We start from the raw sequence: 23,256 nt of genomic DNA on the forward strand, positions 1-23,256 counted from the left end.
AAATATGGGCTAGGCAGCCGCACGCACACACTCACTGAGACTTGAGAGATGGCGAGAGAGAGGGAGAAGGTGGGAGAAATAGATTAGGGTTTTTATTTTTTTATTTTAATCTCAATTTCGGATCAATGGTTCAAATCCAAGGTTCAGATCAATGGTTCGGATCCATGGTTCGGATCAACAGATCGGATCTACAATTCGATTCACGATTCGATTCAGTTCTACATGCCCCTAAACCAGAACCGAACCGTATTCAAGGGTTCTTAGAATTTTGAAACCGGATCCAGAACCGGAGTAGTCTAAAATTGGACCATTAGATCGGTTTCGGTCGGGTTCCATGGTTCTACCAGTTCGATGTGCACCCCTAGGGCTAGGGCCCAAATATCAGCCTAATCCAGAGCTAATGTGGGCCACATAATTACTTAATATTATAATAATACTATTAATATCAGGGCTAGGGAACATAATATCAGCCTGATCCTAGTATTATAATAATGTTATTAATTACATTAACCTTTACAACCAAGACCTTTACTACATTACAAGCATGACCCTTACCACATTACAACCACGACTAATACCAAATAATTTGGGATCATGGTTGTAATGTGGTAAGGGTCGTGGTTGTCATTTGATAAGGGTCGTGGTTGTCAGTTGTCATGGGTCGTGTTTGTCATGTTATATGGGTCGTGGTTGTTATCCACAATGGATCGTGGTTGTAAACTGCGATCCTTTGTCGTCGACATTGGGTCGTGGTTGTCATCCACGATCCTTTGTTAATGACAACAACGATCCATTGTGCATGTGAACCATGACCCTTTGTACGGAACGTGATTATCATCCACACTGGGTCGTGGTTAATACACATGCATCATATACTTAAATGCCAACATCAATAAGTAGATACAATTCAAAAGCTCAAAATTCTCATTAGTGTAATTATATTACATTATGACAAAAAAAAAATTGGAAAGTAATAAGTCCTCATCAGCCTTTGCCTGCAGAAACGAAAGTGCATCAATGTCGATTGTGACCTATTCAATTGCATCTTGAGCATTTAGGTGTTGGCCTATCTTCTCCTTAGGATGTAATTCGAACCTTTTTCAGTCTTCTATCAGATCTTCTCATTTGTAGAGATTTCATATTCTCACATAAAATGTTCACTTCATCTGAAATGTTCCATTGTGTCTTATTAAGCACTGGGTAAACTGAATCTTGGTATATTTTACGAATAATTCTTTTAAGTAAAATGGAGAGCAGTATTCATAAATATGAAGTTGATACTTATCACAAGCCGTTATCACATGAACACAAGGCAGCAATATAGAACTAAACTCACCGTATGTACACTTCATTCCTCTTAGCTTCACTACATCGGCCATTCCCCATGCTATCACTTAGAACTCATCCGCTAAAATCGCAATACATTGTCTTTCATACTTCCAAGTGATAAAGTTCGCTCAATCTTTTTTCTACCCAATGAGTCAAAATTCCTTTGCAAGTCGAGGCCTCGTCTCTTCTGCAGAGTAAGAAGTCTTGGATTTTACTCCTTATTGCTTCAAGAAATTTTGTAACGGGGTACTCTCATGTATCTATGAATAATGCATTCATGCTTTCGATGATTTTAGTGGTTACCATGTTATACCTCATGTCAGGAAAGAATATGGATGCCCATCTTTCCTTTTTATATACCATTAAGGAACTGATATGCTGTGGAGTTCACCGTTTGAATGCAACGCATTATCTCCCAAAACGTGGATGTCCTGCATATCTTAATAGTAACCCAAAAGTATTCCCTCATAGAATCATTCAAATATACCTTCTTCATGTTTCTCAGAATATAATGAGCACAATATCCATGGATTGCATAGGAGAAGATCTTAGGGACTTCACTGACCAACCCTTTGTGACGATCTGACATTATAATTAGTCCTGGAAGAATCTTGATTGCTTTGGATAAATTCCCAAGGAACCACCTCCATCTACTATTGTTCTCCAATTCTCTGATCCCATATGCTACAGGGAGGTTGTGATTATATCCATCCAATGTAGTAGATATGAAAAGAAAACCCTTGTACCTTCTTATCAAATGTGTCGCATCAACACACAAAACCCTTTTAATATGCAAATATAGGCTTCTAATGCATTGTCTAATTGTAATTAAGCATCTTTCAAAACTATTTGTTTCTTCATTCACCTGTAACTCTGCCACAGGCCCTAAATTGGCATTTCTCAACTCATGAAGATAGGCCAGAAGTTCATTATAAGAACCCTCGTAAGATCCCAAGACTTAGTCCATTGAAATCTCTTTACCTTTCTATGCTTTCTTGTAGCTGATCTCAACCTCGTACTTCTCACTCATTTGATATTGAATTTCTTTTGGCGTGCAAGTTAGTCCCGAACTCATACGACTAATGCCAAATTCACTACATATAAGACTGGTGGCTTGGCGATGATCTCTTCCCTTCCTCTTTAAAGTTACTATATCACGTCCATCCTCCATAATCATTGACTCAGAGCGACGTATCGCCTCAAACGACATGCTACAAGTATGCTTGGAGTTGTAAACCTTTATTTCGAACATCCATGCGCCGTCCAATTTTGAAGCGTGCATCCTCCAACTACAATTTCCTATAATGCACCTAATCGTCTATCTCAGCTTGTTAGATTTCAAGACCTTATACTAGAAGATGTGGTGCATCACATATTTACTTAGAAAATGTTGTAACCGGCCTTTGTCCTTAAACACTTGTCTGACAGATATTTCAATTGCATCTTCTACCCATTCCGGACATCGTTGATGATCTAAATTAATAAAAGCTTCATCAGATGGAACAAAGACAGTATACAGTGATCTATGAATATCTTCATTAACTTCATTGACCAATATGGGTAAATTTAAGTTTATAAGCTGTAAATTGAACTGCACAGAGGGATCAAAAGATGTGTCATTGACAGAATGGATTTGGAGATTGCAATCGTCAGTTGTTCCTTGAAATTGATCATTACTTGAAGGGTCGAGTATATCGCAATCGTCGAGTCCTCGATTATGATATCTATTATTACTTAATGGGCTAGGTATATCATAGTCTGAAAGTGCCCTGGTTTGTCAATTAGTGTGAGCGTTGAGTCAGCTAGACAAAGGAGCCTCATAGGAAGATTAATCAAGCGTCTGCCTCAACAAGATATGTACCTGAACTCGCCATTGGTAAATCTTAGCCTCACATCCATGTCCCAAAACACTAGGTAATTAAAACCCTTAAAATTATATAGAATATCCTAGGATTTTTGGTTAGAAAATCTTTTTTCAAACTCAGGAAAATCCTTAAGTTTTCTACCTTTGTCGATTTATCGATACATGGCTCGATGAAATCAAACCCTGTTGTCGATGTCCTCAAAGCACACTTGATCTTATTGAAATAAGGACCTAAGATGCCCAACAACCACAAAGATATCTGGACTGAATTATCAATGAATCGATAGACTTATTGATATCATCGAAATTTGAATCTCAAGTCCATCGAGCTGACTCGATAAAATTAACATCTGGTCTGTTGTGTCCAAAGTACTGCTAAGGAAAATCATGTAATCCTTGAAATATCGAAGGGCTCCTCGATATTCTTGAAATTCAAATCTCGATGATATCGGAAGACCTTCGATGATATTGGTTTGGGACATAAATTTATCTCGCAAGTTTTCAGATTAATTCTTATTGGATCGAGGGTCACTCGATAAAATCGATATTCAAATATCGATCATATCGAGGCAGGGTCGATGTCATCGAAAGTGGACATAAAACTGTCCAGCAAGCTTATAAGAAAATTCCTTCGAATTAACGATGAATCAACACAGTCATTGATATTATCGACATTCAAATTTTGATGATATCGAGTGATGCCCGATCATATCATATACCTGATTGTTTCAAAGGCAAGTGCTCTCACATTTTTAAATGTCAAGGAATTGAACCTCGTGTCAATGAAATCGGAGTTCGAAATCCGATGACATCGACGCATGTTTGATTTCCTCGTCCAGTTGGCAAAAAGTTTCAAAAGCATTTGACAGTTGAGTTCATGTCATCGAGCGGCCAGTCGATGCTATCGAGAGTATACGCTCGATGATATCGACCCTGCTCGATGATATCGAACTCTGTCAAAAATATGACCATTTTATATCCGTTGGAACCTTTTGCCTATTTAATGAGCTTGCCCTTGGTTGTTGGTAGAGAAAATAAAGAGTGTTTTTGAGTCTTTAACCCCTAGATCATAGACCCTAAGCCTTTTCTCTCATGAAAGTTCATCCTCCAATCCACCCTTATCATTGACATTCAATAGAGTGGATTGGGGAATGAACTTCCACATTTAAGGATCCTACAGCTACCAACTTAATGGAAAATTATTAAGCTGGGATGCCTTGAATGCATAGATGATTGGAATCGCTCTGTCTCCTTTATAGGAAAACATTTAATAGAGTAGGATTCCATCATAACCTTGAACCAACCCATCGCTTTACATTGGTAAATCATCTGAGTTGCGGTTCAAGAGAGCTGAAGATTCTTTGTCGTCAAAGGAGGATATCTTTATCAACGCGCTGAATGGGGCTCATCTACTTATCTGTAAGTCATTAGAGTCTAGAGGACCCTTGTGATCATTCCTTATATAGGATTGGGTCTAAGGTGTTTCTTACCACTTACAAGTCCTCATAGGAGGCCTCCAGCAGGGGTGTACATGGGGGTGCTTTGTGTTGACCCTTACTCTGTGGAGATCATAAACTTTTAGGTCCTTGTGTAGGTCCTTGACCTGTGTGATCTAAAAGTCGGGTGTTATGTTTTGTCCCTTGCTCTTGGGAGCATAAACTGGTGAGGTTCCTTGTGTGAATCCTTGGCCTATGTAACCTAAAATTTTGGTGTTGTGTGTTGACCCTTGCTCCTGTGTGGGGCATAAACTATGTCGTGTAGACACGTTAGAGTCAGCCTAGTGTAGGTTGTACCGGTTTGAGGTGAACTTGATTTGAAACCTCCGGTTTGAGGTGAACTTGTTGTGAAACCTCCTTTAGTGAGATCCGGTACACTCAAGGGTTAAGTGCGTCCACCGGAAGTCGAGTAGACAAGTAGTCGAACCACTATAAAAAGAACTGTGTTTGAGATTGATATTTCTTGGATTGCTTGTGTGATTTCCCTAAATGCTTTCGTATTTATTTATCTGAGATCACACCTAACATACAGTCATATCCATCATAAACTATGATTTACATCTTGTTTATCTTTCAAATAGTTTTATGACTGGATCCTCTATTTGGCTTGGAAGCCATTAGAGTTACTTTGAAGGAATCCTAATACATATATATTCTCTTAGGATAAGATTGATAGGATTTTAAATTATCATAAAATATTAAAAAGTCCTATTCACCCCCCATAAGGACATATTGGCATATTCCCACTTCAACTAAAGTGGTCATTACCGCAATTTCAATTGGTATCAAAGCAAGTCTCTCTTAAGGGCTTCACCGCCAGAGAGTGATCTTGCTGAAGTTGGAATCATGTTCAAAACTATATTAGAGGGTGTGAAATATCGAATAATTGCCTAGTAATCCATATTGCTCTGAAAGTCGGCAACAATTCAAAATGGTATCTTGACAGGTGGATGCTCCGGACACATGATTGGTGATCAAACTCATTTTTATGAGTATTCGGACTTTGATGGTGGATCTGTCTCAATTGGAGGGTAGCTCCGCCAGAATTATTGGCCAAGGAATAATAACTGTACTAGGTCTTTCAAAAATCAAACAAGTTCTTTGTGTAGAAGGTCTAAAACATATTCTCCTTAATATCTCCCAAATCTGTGACAGAGAACATCTGGTCACCTTCTCAAAGGATGTGTGTAGGATCTTAGACCATACAAGAAATTCTATCATAAAAGGCTTATGCACTAGTGATAACTGTTACGTTATTGAAAGCACGAATGAGAGTGTAGTATCCACATAATGTAATATGGCCGTAAAGAGTGAATCTAAATTATGGCACCAAAGGTTGGGACATGTTCACTACCGAAATTTAGCCAAGCTAAGTTCAAAAAATTTGGTTAGAGGACTTCCCAAGATTAGAAAAAAAGAAAAAGTTATATGTGGTGATTGTCTTAAAGGAAAATAGATAAAAGTTAGTAACAAAAAGATAACCACCATAGCAACAACAAAACCTTTGGATCTGTTACATATGGACCTAGTTGGTCTAACTAAAGTGGAAAGCCATGGCAAGAAAAGATACTTCCTGGTGGTAGTAGATGATTACACCAGATTTACTTGGGTTGCATTTCTTCGAGAGAATTTAGATGCCTGTGATGAATTTGTAATTTCGGCAAAACGACTTCAAAATGAAAAATGATATTGCATAAATCGCATTGGGAGTGATCATGGTGGCGAATTTGAAAATGAGCGATTTGAAAGGTACTGTGATGAGAAAGGAATCCGTTATGAATTCTCAGCCCCAAAAACCCCACAACAAAATGGAGTCGTTGAAAGGAAAAATCAAGTGCTGCAGGGAACGGGGTTAGTTATGTTAAATGGAAAAGATATGGCGAAGAGTTTCTGGGCTAAAGCTGTCAACTCTTCCTACTACATCATAAATAGAGTTTATCTTAGAGCATGTCTGAACAAAACTCCCTACGAACTATGATATGGAAAATAACCTAGTGTGAAATACTTTCATGTTTTTAGAAGTAAATGTTATATCTTAAGAGACAGAGATCACCTAGGGAAATTTAAGTCTAAAAGTGCTGATGGTATCTTTCTGGGGTATGCCTCGAATAGTCGTGCTTATAGAGTGTGCAATTTAAGGACCCTCATTTTTCAAGAATCAGTCAATGTGGTGATAGATGACCATCCTCATGAAGAAGATATCCCCTTGAATGAGTTAGAAGATAATGTAGATTCATGTATTCTAGATAAATCAGATAACAAATCTCCATCATCTAATGAATTACAACCGTCATCCAACATACCCATCATTAAGGATCACCCTTGAGAGCAAATCATTGGAGATCCTAATGATGGTATAAGAACTCAACGGCAGATAGAAAATATCTATAGCCATTTCTACTTTACCTCAAAGATTGAACCTAAGAATATTGTGGAAGCTCTTCAAGATGAACATTGGATAAATGTTATGCAAGAAGAACTTCAACAATTCCAGAGAAATGAGGTATAATAATTGGTTTCCAGGCCACTCAATACAAATGTCATTGGAACCAAATGGGTCTTTAAGAACAAATCCAATGAACCAGTAATGTGATTAGAAATAAAGCAAGGCTAGTAGCTCAAGGGTATTCATAGATAAAAGGCATTGATTTTGATGAAAAATTTGCTCCTGTAACTCGTCTTGAGTCTATCAGAATTCTCATGTCTGTTGCATGTGCGTTGAAATTTAAACTATTTCAAATGGATGTAAAAAGTGCATTTCTTAATAGGGATCTTGATGAAGAAGACCTAAGGGATTTTCAGATCCTAAGTATCCTCATCATGTCTATCGCCTGAACAAAGCACTTTATGGTCTCAAACAAGCACCACGTGCTTGGTATGAACGATTAACGAAATTCCTTTTGGTTCATAAATTCTGTAAGGGAAGTGTAGATAAAACACTTTCACTCAAAAGACAAAGAATTCATTGCTCATTGCACAGATCTATGTGGATGATATAGTCTTTGGTTCAACATGTGAAGATACTACATACAAATTTGCCGATCTCATGAAATCAGAATTTGAAATGAGTATGGTCGGCGAATTGAACTTCTTTTTAGGCTTATAAGTGAAGCAATTAAATGATGGGATCTTCATATGTTAGACTAAATATCTAAATGACTTGGTGAAAAGATTTGGGCTCGAATTTGGTCGTACTTATCATACTCCTATGAGCACCACACTTAAACTTTCCAAAGATGTTAATGGCAAAAGTGTGGATCATCATCTCTATCGGAGTATGATAGGTAGCCTACTGTATCTCACAGCTAGTTGTCTAGATATATCTTTTAGTGTGGGAGTGTGTGCTCGGTATCAGGCAGATCTTAAGGAATCCCACCTAGCGGCTGTTAAGAGAATCATCAAATACATAGCAGGAACTACCTCTTTCGGCCTATAGTATCCATTTGAAACATCCACCACCATTGCTGGATACTCTGACGCCAATTGGGCTGGAAACTTGGATGATCGCAAATCAACAAGTGGATGATGTTTTTATATTGAAAATTGTCTGGTCTCTTGGTAGAGCAAAAAACAAAATTCAATATCCTTGTCCACTGCCGAGGCTGAATATATTGTTGCAGGTAGTTGCTGTGTACAACTCCTTTGATGAAACAAATGTTGTTGGATTATGGGATTAAGCAACCCACAATGAGTCTTTTCTGTGACAACACAAGTGCTATCAACATCTCAAAAAATCCCGTTCAACACTCTCGGACCAAACATATTAACATCCGTCATCATTTTATCCGAGAACTTGTTGAAGATAAGATTATTGTGTTGGATTATGTGTCCACAAAAAAGCAACTTGCCGATATCCTAACAAAACCTCTTGATGCAAACAGGTTTAGTGATCTTCAAAAATTAATTGGAATATGTGCTCTTTGATGATGTCTCGATAAAAATGGTCTAAATAGGTAAATCTTCAAATTGAGATATTCATGGTTAATTATCAGCAACAAGTCTAAACTTCATGAATTAACCATGTTAGCTATGGGAACAAAAATGCTACATCTTCACATACTCGATAATATCTAGTTGTTTTCGATATCATCGATATTCAAATGTCGATGAAATCGACGTCTCTTGGGAATGTAATGATATAACCGTCGGTCCTTCCCAACAGTTAGACTGCCTCAATATCTGATGAATATTTGCGTCTTCCCAACGGTCGTTGGCACAGTCTTCGATACCTTTATGAGCCTGATTCCGATGACATCGATGAGGTATCAATATCATCGAAGACTCTGCTATAAAAGAAGAAGCGGGCATCCGATTGTATCAACTTATTCCTTCTCCTCTGGTTGTTTCTCCCTATCTCTACCTATCTTTTTGAGCTCCTGTCCAAGACAAACCATGGTGAAAAGCAAAGGTAAGAATCTTACTCAATCATCCAATTAAAAAACAAGCAACTAGAATCCAGTCAGTCTCATCTCAATCCGGTGGAAGGGGGTCCAGTTAAAGAAGCTAAACGCCTTATCCTTAACAGTGTCATTGAACCATTTGGGGTGGATCTTCTCTTGGAAGTGATAGGTGGCAAAACATACTTAATCTTGATGGACCCTATCAACTTGGATTGATTCATACATTCTTCAATAACTGCCATATTATTCGTGATAATCCTCCGTGTATTCGAATAGAGCTTGTGCATCACACAAAACTCATTAGCCCCATCATTCTTGCACGTCTTCTAAACCTCGAAGTCACCCGAATCCCTGTAAGAAATCGGAATCTAAATGGGTTAGGTGTTTGGGGTGAGATAACTCGCGCATTATGTCATGGCACCACTGTCCCCCAAAATGATGAAAATTCTCTTCACATCAATCATCTTGGACCCTCTTTTAAAATTCTTCATAGCATTCTAGGGTCTAATGTATATCCATGTGATGTAAAGGGTAATCACCTTCCTCCCTTTGTGCTAAATGTTCTTTATGATGTGTATCAAGAAATCCAAGTGTGCCTTCTAACTCTTCTTCTCAGGCAGCTCATTCGTATAATCCGAGGCGATCATTGGGATACACTACCCTTTCCTGCACTCATATGTAAATCACTCATTATGTGCGCCTCCGTGCCACATCTGACGCCATTCATCCAGAGGCATGGTTTGATGGTGACGCAGTCCAAGAGGCACAACAGTTGTGTCTCGCTTCTTCTCTCCCAGAGAATAGTCCTCCCATACAGCCGGCTAACCACAATGATCAACCCTCATATCCTCCTACACCTTGGGGATCCAATCGGACGCCGCTGCTCAGTCCAAAGTCTATCAGCAATCGTCAGGCTCATCACCTAGAACGTCACCTTCTTAATGGGATGACTGGTATGGAGGAACGTTTGTACAACTATGAAAGGTGACTCACGGCATTAGTATCTTTTTGAATGCCCTACGATCGTATGAGTGTATGTGATAGATTACTAATTTGCAAAGTCTGACAAGTTTTTTTTGGTTTTGGTTGGGATATCCTCTACGTGAGGAACATACTTTCTTTTATGCCCATGGATGGGCTAGATACTTATGTTGTTATTTTAGGATGGATGTTATAAAACTGCCAACCTTGGGCAGTACATATTTTGGATATTTTGTTTCATGGCTGATTCTAATTCATATTCACTGCCCTGTTTATCTGGTATAATTACTGGTCTGGCTTGAATGATGATATTAACTGAGAATGCCTCCTCCTGCATATTTCTTGATTGGTTTATGATGTTTGATCCTTCTATTCATACTCTCCCTTGACCTAATATGCATACCTGTCTTTATTTGTCTTACCTCTTATGCATTTTATTTGGGTCTTGGTTCTCCCATATGCTTCAACTTCAGTCAATATCCATTGTTATATTATCCTTTGCCAATGACTGACAAAAGGGGGAGAACAAATCCACACCCCGAAGGAAAAATTATGTGTATCTGTTTCTGAATGGTGGTACAGGTGTTAGGGGGAGCAGCTACTGAACGACATTGTCATTTGTGCGTATGAACTAGATAGCTTTATACAATATCGAAAATATTGGCAAGTCCACGAGTCATATGATAACAAAGTAAGTAGAAATACTGACAAGTCCATGAGTCATATAATTGAAAGTGCCCGGTTTGTCAATTAGCATGATCGTTGATCCAGTTAGACAAAGGAGTCCCATCGGAAGAATGATCAAGCGTCTGCCTCAACTGGATGTGTGCCTGAACTCACCATAGGTAAATCTTAGCCTCACATCCCATGTCCCAAAACACCAGGTAAATAAAACCCTTAAAAATGAACAGAACACCCTAGGGTTTTTGGCTAGAAAACTTTTTCAAACTTCAGGAAAATCTTAAGTTTTCTACCTTTGTCGATTTATCGATAAGTGGTTCGATGAAATCAGACCCTCTTGTCAATGTCCTCGAAGCTCACTCAATCTTATTAAAAAGAGGAACTAAAATGTCCAGCAACCACAAAGATATCTAGACTAAATTATCGATGGATCGATGGACTCATCGATATTATCGAAGTTTGAATCTCGAGTCCATCGAGTCGACTCGATAAAATCGACATCTGGTTTGTTGTGTCCAAAGTACTGCTAAGGTAAATCATGTAATCCTTGATATATCGAAGGGCTTCTCGATATCCTCAAAATTCAAATATCGATGATATCGGAAGCCATTCGATGATATCGGATTGAGACATAAATTTATCTAGCAAGTTTTCAGGTTGCTTTTCTTGGATCGAGGGTCACTCGATAAAATCGATATTCAAATATCGATCATATCGAGGCATGGTCGATGTCATCGAAAGTGGACATAAACTGTCCAGCAAGCTTATAGGAAAATTCCTTGGAATTATCGATGAATCGACACTGCCCTCGATATCATCGATATTCAAATTCCGATGATATCGAGTGATGCTCGATCATATTATATACCTAAAATATTTCAAAGGCAAGTGCTCTCACATTTTCAAATGTCGAGGGATCGAACCTCGTGTCGATGAAATCGGAGTTCATAATCCGATGACATCGATGCACGTTCGATTTCCTCGACCAATTGGCAAAATATTTCAAAAGCGTTTGATAGTTGAGTTCGTGTCATCAAGCGGTCAGTCGATGCTATCGAGAGTATACGCTAGATGATATTGACCCTGCTCGATGATATCGAACTCTATCAAAAATGTGACCGTTTTATATCCGTTGGAACCTTTTGCCTATTTAATGAGAGCTTGCCCTTAGTTGTTGGCAGAGAAAATAGAGAGTGCTTTTGTGTGTTTAACCCTAGATCATATACCCTAAGCCTTTTCTCTCATGGAAGTTCATCCTCCAATCCACCCTCATCATTGACATTCAATAGAGTGGATTGGGGAATGAACTTCCACATTTAAGGATCCTACAGCTACCAACTTAATGGAAAATTATTAAGCTGGGATGCCTTGAATGCATAGATGATTGGAATCGCTCTGTCTCCTCTATAGGAAAACATTCAATAGAGTAGAATTCCATCATAACCTTGACCCAACCCATCGATGTATATTGGCACATCATCTGAGTTATAATTCATGGGAGCTAAAGATTTTTTGTCGTCAAAGGAGGAGATCTTCATCAATGTGCTGAATGAGCCTCATCTACTTATTTGTAAGTCATTAAAGTTCAGAGGACCCTTGTGATCATTCCTTGTGTAGGATTGGGTCCAAGGTGTTTCTCACCCCTTGCAAGTCCTCATATGAGGCCTCCGACGGGAGTGTACATGGGGGTGATTTGTATTGACCCTTGCTTTGTGGAGAGCATAAACTCTTAGGTCCTTTTGTAGGTCCTTAACCTGTGTGGTTTAAAAGTCAGGTGTTGTGTGTTAACACTTGCTCATGGGAACATAAACTGGTGAGGTTCCTTGTGTGGATCCTTGGCCTATGTGGCCTAAAATTCAGGTACTGTGTTTACCCTTGCTCCTGTGTGGGGCATAAACTGTGTCATGTAGACACGTTAGAGTCAGCCTAGTGTAAGTTGTACTGGTTTGAGGTGAACCTGATTTAAAACCTTCGGTTTGAGGTGAACCTATTGTGAAACCTCCTTTAATGAGATCTGGTACACTCAAAGGTTGAGTGCGTCTGCTGGAAGTGGAGTAGACAAGTAGTTGAACCACTATAAAAATATTGTGTTTGAGATTGCTATCGTCTTCTATTGCTTGTATGATTTCCTTAGATGTTTTCATATTTGATTATCTGAGATCACACCTCACACATAGTCATATCCATCATAAACTATGATTTACATTTTGTTTATCTTTCAAATAGTTTTTATAACTGGATCCTTTATTTGGCTAGGAAGCCATTAGAGTTTCTTTGAAGAAATCCTGATGCATGCATAATTTCTCAGGATAAGATTGATAGGATTTTAAATTATTATAAAATATTTAAAAAGTCCTATTCACCCCCCGCTAGGACATATTGACATATTCTCACTTCAATTAAAGCGGTCATTACCGCAATTTCATAGTCATCATGTCCTTGATCATGATATGGATCATTACTTAAAGGGCCAAGTGTATTACAATTAGAGATGGGCATTTCAGACCCGAACCGGTGGATGCGACCCGATTCAAAGAGAACCAACGATCACGATCGGTCAAGATCGGGTAGCCCCATCCAGATCTGAAATAATTTCGGGTCGAATCCGGATATGTTATGTTCCGAACTGATCCGATCCGGAATCTCCTCCTCAATTTTAGTGCACTTGTAAATGTCATCTAGTAGCTTTTATATATATATATATATATATATATATATATATATATATATATATATATATATATATATATATATATATATATATATCCCTAAATCCCTTCTCTACCCTACCCGCACCCACGCGAAGATCTCGAAACCCTAATACCCGGCCTGTTTTTACCCTACCCTGTCCTTACCTGCACCCAAAGAACCTTCGTCGTGCCGGATCCGGAATCCCCAAATCGTCCCGATCCTGATCTCTACCCAAAGATCTCGATCCTGAGCCCGATCTCTACCCAAAGTTCAGAGTCTTCACTCCACAGCACGACACACCACTCCAGATCCCGATCAAGTAGGACCCACTCGGCCACTCCATTTAAATTTATTTATTTTTTTGTTAAGAGCTCAAATCCCAATGGATGTACAGAATAGACTGTTGGGTGTGCCAGTCATGGCTTGCTATGCCAGTATGCAGTCGTGGATCGTCGGCCAGGCCAGTCATGGCCCACTGCCCTTTGCTCATTGGCCAGGTCGTGGAAGCAGTAGTGATAATAAGGTCACCATGATGTTTAATTGCCATTCAACCTACTGATAAGGTCACGTATACCTTGATGAAGGCAGAAAATAAACATGAGCTTGATCAGAAACTTAAGGCCCTGAGAAACTTAATCCACTACTTCCTGTTAAGTGGTTCACTTGAGCTTTGGATCTGCGTGGTTTTTGGAATCACATCCTAAATTAGTGATAGGAAAAAATGGATGGACAGTAACACGTACATTATAGTGGGCCCCATAAAGCTATTGCCAGGAGACCAGGACCTAGTCCTGCCGAGCAGATGGCGCTCTCAATTGGTGGGATTTAGATAACGCCCATATTGCCTAAATCATGTGTGTGGCCCACCTGATTGGTGGATTGACCTGATTTTTGGGGCCCACTGTAATCTTCATGTTGGAGCCAACTTGTTGGAGCAGTTCAATGTCATACAAACATGATGGATAAGATGATAATTAGGCCTCTCGCATACTTCCCCTAGTTGTGTAAATGAATCAATGGCCTTACATTTTTCATTAGGCCTCTCATATAACCCTAAAAAATGGGACATCATCCCCATGAAGTAGGGAGATTAGCATCCCCCTTATATGGAATCTCAAACATTAGTTGGGTGATAATGCTATCATCCAAAGCACCAAAATTTAAATGTGTTAAGTGTGCACAACATACAACCTATCCGAAAGCCTACATATGAAGAGCCTAGTGCAAAAATTAGGGCATTCCACTCATCAAGTGGGCCACACCATAAAAAACCTGTCTGAAAGTTGTTAAGTGTGGATTGACCTATTTTTTGTGCCAGGTAATATTCTTGTTGGGTCCAACTTGTTAAGTGTACTAGTGTGCATCATCCAAAGCACCAAAATTTAAATGTATCAAGTGTGCACAACATATAATGAAAATGCAAAAATCAGCACATTCCATTCACCAAGTGAGCCACTCCATAGAAAACAATGAAAATGCCCATTTTGCCTGAATTATGTGTTCAACCTGATTGGTGCATATACCTGATTTTTGTGCTTAGTAATCTTCATGTTGGGACCCACGTGGTAAGTGTGCTAGTGTTATCATCCAAAGCACCAAAATGTTGAACGTGTTAAGTTTGCACAACATAAACCTGTCTGAAAGTTTATCTGCACCATGAAGAACTTAGTGTAAAATTTAGGGAATTCCACTCATCAAGTGGGCCACACCATAGAAAGCAATGGACAACGCTGGTATCACCTGATGTATGCATGTGGCCAACCTGGTTGGTGGATTGACCTGATTTTCATGCTAAGTAATGTTCATGTTGGGGCCAACTTGTGGGAGTGGTTGCATGTCATACAATCATGATCTATAGGAAGATTACACTATCATCCATAGTTGTGTGTGAGACCTATCTATGAGTGTGTGCGCATGTCTATTTAGTCTTAGTAGTGTTGGCCACATTGTTGAACCATGTTATTATTGATGTGTTCATCCATCCAGACCGTACACTATATGGTTGGCCTCTTGGATAAGGGTTAGTCCCAAACTTGTGAGATGCCTTAAAAAAGAGATGTTATTGGATTGTGAGGTTTGCTCAAATGCAGCGACATACTGGGACAATACCTGTTTGATTTTATTTTCTATTTTTTATTTTTCTGAAAACACTCTGTGTTTGTAGTCCTCTCTCTAGAGAGCTTGGTAATTGTGATTGTTTCTATTCATTATTTGTGCTTTGAATTAGCTTGAATCTGTCCATTTATCTTATGTTTATTGTCTTATTATGCATTGTAATTTGTATACTTAGGTTAATATGTGCAGTGCTTAGTTAATTATTGTGCATTGTAATGTGTATACTTAGCTTAATATGTGCATTGCTTAGTTAATTATTGTACATTGTATACTTAGCTTAGTTATGATTTTGATTTATGAGTTAGATAATTAGTTACCCGTTTGAGGATTTCTATGTGGCCATACATAGATATAGTATATTTTTGGTAGCATAGAAATCGCTCAAATTGTCCCTTTTTGGACAGTTCAAGGTTATATGGATAATATGCTTTCATATAACCTATTTAAATGTTCATGCCTGATCCACAGTCCATCTCCTCGTTTCTCTCTAGATATGCTTCTTTCATTTCATATCCAATGCCAAATATCATTACATTACTTTAGATATTTGGCATCGGAATGTAACATACATTGTTTTCGATATTTGGCATCGGAATGTAATGTAAGATTAACTTATCTGGAGAGGTATGGGGAGATGCTGCCAGATTTTTGGTGTGGACATTTAAATGGGAATATGAAAGTATTACAATCTATCCAACCTTGGATGGATAACTAATTTAAGATTTAGTATAACTCTGTTAACATTAGATTGTTAATGCTAATATGATTTAGTATATTTTAATTATCAGATGAAAAGTGAGGGTCTTTCCAATAACCTATCCCCGGCCCTTGGTGGTTGGTCAATTACATCACCGATGATCCTTGAAGATGAAGGATTAGGTCTTGAACATAAAGAGGTGCCCATCGATGGAACCACACAGTCACATATTGGGAGAAATACGAAAAAGAGGTCAGCAGTGTGGGAAGATTTTAAAGAAGTAAGCCTGAAGAACGGCCAAGTAAAGATACAATGCAAGCACTGCAAGAGTCAGTACACTAAGCAAGCAGATAGTTCGACCACAACGTTGAAGAAACATCTAGGAAAGTGTTTTTAAAAAGTGAGAAGTGCGGCAAGGCAACAAACACTTTCATTTTTGTAATCTGCAGGGGGTCCGTCAGTGTCCATCTACAAGTATAACAAAGAGTCGGTGAATGAGTAGAGGGCCAAGTTAATTATTTCAGATAAAAGACCATTTCAGATGGTAGAGAGTCCTGCTTTTATTGGACTAGCCAAATGCCTTAACCCCAGATACGAGAAGGTCTCTCGTACAACAATCAGGAGGGTGTGTATAAAGATGTATGAATGCGAGAAGGTCAAGTTGAAAAGAGAGTTGGCCATGATTTCTCGAATTAGCCTGACATCAGATTTGTGGACGGCATCCAATCAACGAAAGGGGTATATGTCCCTAACTGCTTACTACATTGATGCCGAATGGAGACTTTGCAAGAGAATAATAAACTTCCATTATCTTGCACCTCCTCATAGTGGTTTGATGATTTCAGACTACATACACATATGTCTAATGGAGTGGGGAATTGAGAAGAAGATTTCGACAATTACACTAGAAAATGCCTCTGCAAATGATAGCGTGATAATAAATTTGCACAACCAGTTTAAGGTCACCAGTGACCTGTATTTTGGTGGAAAGATATTTCATGCTAGGTGTTGTGCCCACATCTTAAACTTGATTATACAAGAAGGCCTTAAAACAATCGATCCCACGATCGAAAACATAAGAGAGACCACGATCGAAAATATAAGAGAGAGTGTGAAGTACATATGAGGGTCACCTTCACGATTACATGCATGGAATGAGATCGTAAAGTGGTTGAATTTGTCAACTCAGAGAACGATGAAGTTGGACGTCATGACACGTTGGAATTCAACTTTTGAAATGTTAGATTTAACGATAGTTTTGAGACCTGCATTCTCTCACTATGCAGAGCGTGATAGTGCGTATGTTTGGCTGCCTCCTAAAGATGATTGGTCAAGAGATGAATCAGTTCGTAACTTCCTTTTTATTTTTTACAACAGCACGAAGAAATTTTCAGGCTGCAAGTATCCAACAGTAAATATATTTCTGCCTGAACTTTGGAAGGTAAAAGATGCCTTGCGCAAAAGCAGTAGTGGACAAGACTTTTTTACACTTCATGACCATAGGTATGCAGGTAAAGTTTGACAAGTTTGGTCTGAGTGTAGTCCGATAATTAGTGTTGCAGTCGTTCTTGATCCCCGATACAAGATTATAGTTGGCTTCATATTTAATAAGTTGTATGGTGTGATGGGTGTTGCTGAGGCCGAAACGATTTCTAGTGCAGCCAGTAAATTGTACAATTTGTATGCGTGTGCTGCAAAAGAACAATCTCCTCATGTGGGTTCTAGTTCTATTGTTGATAAATCGCAAGAAGACACGGTAGATGATTTCATGTCTTACTACGCATAGCTGAAAAGGACTCAAGTACAGATGCATAGATCAAAACTTGAAGTCTATCTCAAGGAGGATCTTCTAGTTCTAAACAAAGGCGATGATTTTGATATTTTGGAGTGATGGAGGACGAGATCTGGTAAGTTACAGTACCTTGTGCTCTCGTTAATGGCACACGACATATTATCAATTTCAATTTCAATTGTGGCTTCAGAATCCACTTTTAGTACGAGGAGTAGGGTTGTAAGCAAGTATAGAAGCTCACTTACACCTGAATCGGTTGAAGTGTTCATTTGTACTTAGGATTGGCTACGTCCGATGTGGGGGAAAGAGACCTCTATTGATGAGGAGTTCGATGAAGAGGAGAGTGACAAGATTGATGAGACAGTACCTGCAGCTGTAATATGATTTTGATGCCTTCTAATTTTGTTATATCATGTTATTTGTAATTTTATTAAAATAGTTACATTGAAGTTTTATGGTTATGTCTTATGGGTGGATGAATATTTCACCTTTTTCATTAGTACTATTCAATTGGATAATGTTGTTTAAATCTCTTATTATATTGTTGAGTAATTGCGTTCATTCAAAACTTTAATTTTAATTTTTTTGTCCTAAGCTAACCAGATATACACTAGATTTGTCATCGAAAAATGATGTATCGGCCGATATTTGGGATTATGGAGTCCAAACCTACTCCCAGTATGGAAAGATAAAATTAAAATGTAAGTTGTGAGTAAAATAGTTTGTCAACAAAACAAATCGACTCAAATTACATTTGGCTTGTCAAGGAGGAGACACCACACCATGTAGCAAAGCTTCTCAGGAGGTCCGAGATTTATTTAGAGCCATTCTCGATTCTAATACGAAGACTTCTCACACCCCTCACCCTACAAGTACAACTACAACCAATACAACTAGCCAAAGAATATATAAAAGTAAGCCTATTATAAATGAAGAAGGGTTTAGAAGAGGAACTGCAATTGCCTCTGGCTCTAGTTCCAGGCCTTCCACAACCACAAGTAGTAGAGAAGAAGAACAAGAGAGAATTTTAAGGGAGTAAGAAGAACGGGATTACAAAAAAGCCGTCAAAGAAAGCATGCAAATGACATACAGATCAAGAAGTACCAGACAACAACATCCATCTCTGAGACAACATGATTCTGAAGCAGGCACAAGTTAACCATCAAAGTTTCTTAAAAGTCTTACAGTATTTTATAGGCGGTTGGGAATCTCATATAAATCAGATCATAAAAAGCATCTAAAAAAACTTCTTACATCAGTGAATGAGGACGATGGGAAGGGATCCCCACCATCCGATTCAGCAAAGGTGAATGGCCGTTTTTTAGACACATCCAGCTCGGAGTGGCCTAAGAATTCTCCTGCAGTTGAATCAGTAAAAAGAGAACCAAATGATGAATCTGGTGACGAAGGTTGAGATGGAGGAGGGGGATACTATTACGAACAAGGTTCATATAGTTACATGCCACAAAGGCATTCATCATATAGAGGGTATTGAATGTATGAAAGTTTTACCTAATCTATATGTCAATATGTGCATGTTAGGTTTTTTTACTTTTGATTTTGGACATGATGTTGGACATGGCTTATTACGGACAAGGTCCATTTAGTTACATGCCACAAAGGCATTCATCATATAGAGGGTATTGAATGTATGAAAGTTTTACCTAATCTATATGTCAATATGTGCATGTTAGGTTTTTTTTACTTTTGATTTTGGACATGATGTTGGACATGGTTTATTTACTTTTGAAGTGAAGAATGTTCTTTCATGAAGTTTGGTACCAAATTTCATGAAAATCTGCACCAAATTAGACTGATTAGTCGTGAAATTTCATGGTATTTGCCGCAACCATAACAATTTTTTATCCATACAACTTCTTAACATCTTGGTTGCACTAAATGTCATGTCTAAAGTGACACAAAATATCATGATATTTTCATGAAATAATGGTACAATCTAACACATTGTCTCAATAACTATTGTTTTGTGGGCTATTGATGGTGATTTTCAAGGTAGCCACTATTAGCTTTCAAGATATTTTTCTTCTTAGAAAATGTGATTGAATGGCATAGTGCTAGCTTACTTGTTTTGGCCAAGCATAATTTACTGAGTGCAAACACCATCTGGAAAAAAGATGAAAAAAAAAGCTAAGTTGATATACTTGATTCTGCCTATAGTCATTGATTCAGATGAAATGCTTAGCAGTAGTTTTTCCTTTTGTGGGTGATGTACTCCCTGTGCTGTAACTGTAAGGTTGTTTCTTTCATGTCTAGTAGATGGGTGTTATTTTGCTTATAGTTGGTCTGTTTACATTTATTTTCAAATTTTATTTGAATTCTCTTTTTCTTCTATATGTTATTGTTGTTGTTGTTGTTGTTTATGGGGGGTTCTAGGATAGAATATTTTTTCTTTTTCAAGGAATCTTAAAGATGAGAATACTGGATCTCTAGTGGATGTTCTAGGTAGGTTAGAGAATTATGCATCCCTTGGAATATGCTATAAAAAAGAGAGCATGGGTGTAGTATCACCTATTTGTCTTCTCTTTCAAATTTGAAGCACTCATTCTAGAGTTTTCTTGTTGTCTGGGGTCCACCATCGCCATGTGCTAAGGTGTGGGAATTTGCTCATTGGATTGTAAAGGTGCTTCCATGAATGATGTCTTCATAATGATGTCCACCATCTCTTATTTTTGTATTTTAGCAATTTTCATTCATTTGTGTAATTTGAAGGTTTGCAAGTTCTATATGTTTTTAAACTCTGTTTTCTCTTTGCTGATCTCTTAAGAGTGCTATTTGATATGTAAATTAGGTTTCAAAGAGTTATTTAAGCTTGGGGAAACATATCAGGTGTGAGATATGCATAGGTTCCTTACACATGAGTATAGAATATGGATTTGAAGCGTTCTTTCATCTCTATATGTTTATGATCTTGTTTTTAACTAAGATATGTGGTCAGGCGTTTGAGTTTATTTGTAATTATCACTGAAAACTGTCTCTGGGTTTGGGTTTTATGCCTGATACAAATACTAAGAGTGCATATGGTTGCAAAATTGAGCTGAAGTTAGTCTAATGAGGTGAGAATTACTAAACCTTAACATTTGTTTATTAAAAAAAATTGTAATTACATCATTGGGATGGAGTTAAAAGCAATGCAGCTACAGTTGGGCCCTACCTGTTATAAATGCTTGGAAGCATCACTAGTTTTTTTTTGTTAAACATTCTTATCTTTGATGAAAATGAATGCTTAACAGTCCAATTCACTTGTGCATCCAAATGCAGCCTGCCTGATTAGTAATTACAGTCCAAATATGGTAAGAGAGAACTCTCCTTCATCCAATAGTGGTTCAATTGTGTTCCTTGCAAACACTTCCCTGCATTTGTAATATTGTGATGTGTGTCTGGTTAATCTTGATCTAATCCCTAGTTTGTAGTATTCTTTGATTTGCTTGCATTACTTCATTCGATCAGCCAAACATCTGCATCTTCATTAACAGTGTTTATAATGTGATACTTTGGTTTGCTTACATTATAAAAACTACAGTTTTCCTGTTAAAAGATGTTGCAAACAACCTGATGAGTGAGATTACAGAAGGAAAAAAATTGATCCGAACCAATCCGATCTGACTCGATTTTCCTGACCGAGTCAGACTCGGATCGGTCTAGGTCAGCATGGCTTAGCATCGGATCAAGTCAGATGACCCGGATCGGACCGAGTTCGGGTCAGGCCATGCAGAACTCGGACCGAGTCGAGTTGGGCCCAATCTGATTCGACTCGGTCTGATGCCCAGCTCTAATCACAATCATCGAGTCCTCGATCATGATATCTATCGTTACTTGAAGGGACAGGTATATCGGAATCATCGACTCTCCAATCATTGCTTGAAGGCTCCAAGTCAAGGGACAATAGGTTCAAATGTAAAGTAGAATGTATGTTATTATCTTCTACGAGAGGTCTATGCCTCACTTTCTCTACATACAATGGTATTTATGTTAGTGGAATCTGTCCACAGAATAGCATATATGCTTTGAAATCTTCATCATCTTTGATTCTATGTGAATGGAGGAATCCATGTAGTGCATCATTGTACACAGCTTTAATTATCAAATCAAATTCATTCGATGTAGTCTTCGTAATCTGATACATTTAATGTAGGAGCTAGCGATACATAATGTCACGCCCCAAACTCGGAAACCAGGCTCATAAAATTTTCGATCGCCGAATCCGGTGCCGACAACCTCCGTAGTACTCCATTCTCAGCTCCTAGCATCCATACGCCAGATTCCAATCCTGGGATCCTACAAGGAGGATTTTCCAATGTACATTTAACTCGTAAAAGCAGAACCACAAGTATACCCAAATCACAAAGACAGCATCATCATTATCACATATCCACTAATATAAACATTTGAATACAATGCTGAAAGGAAAATACATATATCAAAATCAAAGCTCCAGAAGTCAGCTACATGCTCCAAGCTCGACGCTGCTGCAACCTAATACCACCTGCACGCATCTATCGTGTATAAGCTTATAAAAAGCTTAGAGGGTAGTGAAAGTGTGTGCACAAGGTAAGTGTCAAGCATACAAATACAACGTCAGAATCATACAATGTCGAAAATATTGGCGAAATCATGAATCATACGATATCAAAGTACATAATACAAATCAGCTATGCAAATGAGTAGTCATAAAGAATCAAGTATTAGATACCGAGGATGCGATGTAATATGCGGTGCGAATGACCATGTAGGAGTGTGAAGTCGAGATGATGGTACGTAGTATCGTAGGCTATGGGGTCCACCATAAGGGACTTCTATCCAAACCAGTCCCATACCTAAATTTGGATAGTCAGACTCAATGTGGTAAACTCCTGATCTCAGGTTAGTCGCGCGCCCCAACCAAAATCCTTGCCATTGTGAAGGTACACATAACAAATAGTTACACACCACCAACCTGAGTGGATAGTGAATGAATGAATGAGTATGAACTCCTCCACAAATCAGTACTATACATCTTTGGGATCATCACCAGGGTCTAGTACACTCTATGCCACCTACCGCCCCATCAAGTGCATAACTGGGTAAGTGGAAGAGACCTCACTATCCGCCTGCCAATATCGGGCTCGACTTGTCGATAGCGAAACCATTCCTCAAGCCAGTCAGACTCAGCCTAATATTGCCTACTCCCTCAGGTGGGTAAGGCCACACCC

The sequence above is a fragment of the Magnolia sinica genome, chromosome 18 (genome assembly GCF_029962835.1).
Source record: "Magnolia sinica isolate HGM2019 chromosome 18, MsV1, whole genome shotgun sequence".
Taxonomy (NCBI): Eukaryota; Viridiplantae; Streptophyta; class Magnoliopsida; order Magnoliales; family Magnoliaceae; genus Magnolia; species Magnolia sinica.